The sequence below is a fragment of the Sinocyclocheilus rhinocerous genome, unplaced genomic scaffold, assembly GCF_001515625.1.
Source record: "Sinocyclocheilus rhinocerous isolate Xijiao unplaced genomic scaffold, SAMN03320098_v1.1 scaffold839, whole genome shotgun sequence".
Classification (NCBI taxonomy): Eukaryota; Metazoa; Chordata; class Actinopteri; order Cypriniformes; family Cyprinidae; genus Sinocyclocheilus; species Sinocyclocheilus rhinocerous.
Window position 1 is genome coordinate 1,920,453 of NW_015652287.1, and position 4,854 is coordinate 1,925,306.

Sequence of the window (4,854 nt, forward strand, 5' to 3'; positions counted from 1 at the left end):
AGAGTTCGGATGCAAAAGCCTCTAAGTGCCATCTAAAATTTTCTTCTAAAATGGTTATTTTCTCAGGCTCCTATGTTTATGTTCAGTTTTACTTTAATGGGGAAAAAAAAGAAACTCTTCATTGCCATTAAAGTGAAATTACTGAACCTATAGGAGCCTGATAAAAAAATGTTCATTTTAGAAGAAAATTTCAAACTGCACTTAGAGGCTTTTGCATCTGAACTCTTCATATGAAGTAGTAATCAATTTACACTATTTGAAAATAATTTTTAACCTAGCCAATGGGTTGATTCATTTGTACTATAATACTAGCTTCTTTTTTTTTTTTTTTCTTCATACATGAAATAATGTTTACAGATCAACTTAAATCCTCTAAACTTCTGTAAATACTCCACACAACCACTGGTTTGCATGATAACTTCCTTTAATTTACAGCATTTATCGTTTTTAATACGTAGGCTATACATTTTGCCTATATTTAAACTCGTTTAAAAACATTAGAAGTAAAAATTACACATTAACAGAAGTAATTAACGTGTAATCGACCAGTCTCTGTTATTCTGTTTCCAGCGTAATGGAGCTGGTTCTTGTGCCCGAGTTGGAGTTGTCTTCTGTGGGGAACTGCTAGGCTGAGACCGCTGGCCTGTGTTTTACCTTTAGCCGACATATACTGACTACCTCCATAACCTGCTCATAAACAAACAGTAAACCGCTCTGAGGACATATTTTAACATCCAAAGTATTTATATTCTGTATCCTTATAGGAATAAAATAGTTTATTTAAGCTTCAGGCTTTCCCATCACGCTCTTTTAGGTGTTTCACACCACGCGCCTGTATGTTGCTCTACCTAGTGTTTGGGTAGCCTAGTTTTATGCAATGTCATGTCTGACCCAGGAGCTGGGAAGCACAAAAAGTACCCAAACTGAAAAATATAACCCCCCAAAAATGCCCAGCTACCCAGCATTTGGGTGGAAAAAAATAAGGATTTTTTTAGAGCATCTAAATGTTGATCTAAATCGAAATTCTGTTACTACTATTAGATACATCTGTATGCTTACACCATCAGTCACTGTCTTGTGACTGTAGCTTTCCGCCAGGGGAAGATGTCGTCAGGTGGCATCCAACTTTCCTCGGACGTTTCGACCCTGAACCACAACGTCCTCCAGTTGGCGGGTCGGCAGTGATGGCCAGTCACTCCCCATCTTCTCCTGGCTTCCAACTCAACTCCTCCTGCTTACTCCAGAGCCAACAAGAGGCCCTTTCTGCTGCCTCCCCCAACCTGTGAGCAGCTATCTTCCTCTACCCTATGCTATTCCCAGGGTTGTTAGCATCTTCCACACCGACTGCGCCGGGAAACCCCTGCAGCCAACCTCAACTGGAAATAGTCAAGTCTGCCACCCTTTGTGCCTGCATTGTTGGACTAGGTCCTGGTACTTGGTAGCCTTCCTCTCCGAGGCCTCTTCACAACCGTCTTCCCACGGTACCGTTAGTTCAATCAGGATAATCCTCTTCACCTCCTCAGACCATATGACCACATCAGGCCTCAGGGATGTCTGGACGACCTGGGGAAATTGTAGTTTCCTACCCAGGTCCACCCTCATCTCCCATGATTGTGCTGCCTGCAGGAGGCTCTTCTTGGTCTTCGTGGAGGAGGGTGGCTTCTCCCCCTCCCTGATGAACTGGATATATGAGGCTGGTCTCACATGGGTCTGACGCTTTTTCCGTCTCTCCTCCTCCAAGATATCGGCCAGTGCACAGAGGACCTTGTCGTGGCGCCATCTATATTTCCCCTGGCTAAGTGCAGTCTTGCTCCCCGCCAGTATGTGCGCCAATGCGCCTCTCCCTCCACATAAACTGCACAGTGAGTCCTCCCTCATTCCCCACCTGTGCAGGTTTGTTGGTGTTGGAAGAGTGTCGTACACTGATCAGAGCAGGAAAGAGATGCGAAAGGGCTCTAGTCTCCAAAGTTCAGGCCACGTGATTTTTCTCTTTGGCAGGTCCCACTTAGTCCAGGCTCCTTGTGATCCAAGTTCCACAGCCTTTGACCTTCGCCTTTCTTCCTCCAGGTGTCGGACCTCGGCTTGGGTCATATCTCTCCTCTGCCTTGGGTCTGCTTTCCCCCATTGTTGGAAGTGGTTGATCCAGAGTCCTTGTCTCCCCATGCATGGGTTCCCGATGATGTCCTTCAACTTCAGCATGCTCTCAGCTTGCGCCACTGATGTGTCAGCTGCCCACTTGCGTCCTGATCTTGTGGTGATGCCTGCATCTCTGACCTTTTCATCGCTGGAGTCTCTGTACATCATCATAGCCCTGCACTTTGCCACCTTACTCTTCGACCACTGATGATAGGGGTAGCTGTAACTGTCCAGACCTAATGTATAGCCCTACTCACGTGAAGCATGGTGGGATTCCGAGCCACCTGCGGAGGTGTTTATTCACTCGCCTCTAGACTCCTTCCACAGATGTCATAGGCACTTCATAAATTGTCATAAGTCTTGGTAGCAGACCATGCTGAAACAGCCAGGCCTTGAACTTTCCTGGTAAGCCTGATCCCTCTATCTTTCTCAACCATTCATCTGCCTGCTTCTCTGTCCTTATGTCAGTGATAGAGGCTTCGTACCACTTACCTAAGCATTTTATTGGGTTTTCCTCAATTGAAGGTATAATCTCCCCCTGAAGTTGGAGTTGGAACTTGCTGGTTACTTTCCCATTTCTGATCACCATGCTTCTTGACTTCCTTGGCTTGAACTTCATTCTCGCCCATGTCGCCACATCGTCAAGTGCCTTCAGGATCCACCTTGCTTGTACATGGGATGGAGTTGTAATGGTTAGGTCATCCATAAAGCCTCTTATTGGAGGCTGGCGGATGCCGGACTCCATTATCGGTCCCCTAGATTCCTTCCCTGCTGCTGTTATGAGCAGATTCATTCCCATTATAAACAATTCCCTTTTCCAGGTCTTGCCACTGAGTTGTAAAATGGGCGGTCTTAAATCGTATCTTGAACCCTCCAAAGTAGCTGGTGATCATTCCCCTGATGTGGAGGGGGATATGGTAGTGTTCCATGGCTGCTTTGATGAGGTCGTGGGGGATTGATCCATAAGCGTTGGCCAAGTCAAGCCATACTACTGTTAGATTGCCTTTGCTCTCCTTGGCCTCCCGGATCAGCTGGTTGAGGACTCCCGTGTGTTCCAAACACCCAGAGATGCCTGGGATGCCACCTTTCTGGATTTATGCATCAACATACTTGTTCTTAATCATATAGGTAGTCATCCTTTTGGACAGAACAGAGAACAAGATCTTGCCTTCGATGCTCAGGAGAGATATAGTTCGGAACTGACTAATCTCAGAGGAGTCTTTTTATTTTGGTACGAAACAGCCCTCTGCTCTTTTCCAGGACAATGGGATAATGTCTTTTGTCCGAACTCTCCGCAACAGTTTCCATAGACTGCGGAGTAGCATCGGGCATCTCTTATATACTTTATAAGGTATACCACTTGGTCCTGGGGCAGATGCTGATCGGACTTTCTGTACAATGTCTTGGACTTCCCTCCATGTTGGTTCACTGATGTCAAGCTCTTCCACAGGAATTTCAGTTCTGCCGACCTTTGGGTATACGCTTAGAGCTTGGCCCCTGAGAGTATCACTGTGGTTCTCTTTAAGGAACTCCTCCACAACCTCCTTGGGGCTGGTCAGTCTCCCGGATCTCGCTTCGCCCAACAGAGGTTTCGTGAACCTGTATGGGTTCTTTATGAACTGAGCTCTCTTGACCTCCTTCTCCTTCCTCAGTCTCAGAGACCTTTCCGCCCTTCTCAGTCTACGCAGTTGCCCTCGAAGTCCACTGGTCAGGTCTTTTATGCCCCCCTTTTCTTCAGCACTTGCTCTTTTGAACTGCTTGTTGAGGGTCTTGATTTCCCTTCTCAGATGCGAGATCTCTCTCTTCTGTTGGGTCGTTTTTCAGATTTTCCGCTGCTGCCCTTCCTCTCCTCTGTGCCAAAGCGTCCCCAGGCCATATTGTAGACAATTGCTGTCATGCTGTCAATTTTCCTCTCGACTGTGCCTGCTAATGTGGCCTCTAGAACTCTGTCAAGGTCCCTGTCTAGTTGGTTCCATCCTATGTTGTCATTCGCTTGGGACCATTTCACTTTCTCTCTCACAGGTTCAGTGCCTGGGGTGGTGTTAGGAGAATGCCTCCTGTAGCTTTGGGGTGGAACAGCTGCTGAGAGGTCTCCTGTGCTGTGGGGTGCTTCCTGACTGGAGTCCTCTTGCGTCTCACCAAGTGTCTCCACTGTGCGTTGCATCTGTTTCTCCCCTCTTCCACATTTGGTTCTGGACTGATGTGTCTTAAGACCCTTTGCGTTGTTACAAACCTTCCCGCAATGGCACTTAACTTCTAACACTTCCCTGAAAGTGTGGTTTGGGTGAGCCGTCTCGTTATCCGTGTGTTTTCCATGGCCGTTACCACTGTGTCCGTCCCATTGAGTCTCTCACCCCCCCCTCTCGGGAGACTCTGGGGGTATTTCTCATTGTTTAGTTTCGTAGCTTTTGCTGGTGCCCTCTTGCGAGTGCTGCGCTTGAGGTTGCTAGCCTCAATGACCCATGCCAGTCTTTCCTGGAGGTCATCTGTCTTTCCAGAGTCACCAATCTTCCTTGGTTGCCATCCAGCCTTTCCTGGAAGTCACTGGTGTCCCAGGGGATTTGCTATTAGATACATCTGTATGCTTACACCACCAGTCACTGTCTTGTGACTGTAGCTTTCCGCCAGGTGAAGATGTCGTCAGGTGGCGTCCAACCTGTTAATACATATGTTAAATCGTATGTTAAATAAACAAATACATATGAATGATAGCCTATA

At 47.0% G+C, this 4,854-nt stretch overlaps 1 pseudogene; it reads right to left on the reverse strand.

Annotated features, from left to right (window-relative positions):
• Positions 1-1,305: 1,305 nt before the first annotated feature.
• LOC107714416 (uncharacterized) lies at positions 1,306-4,300 on the reverse strand (annotated as a pseudogene).
• Between the last annotated feature and the right edge of the window lie 554 nt (positions 4,301-4,854).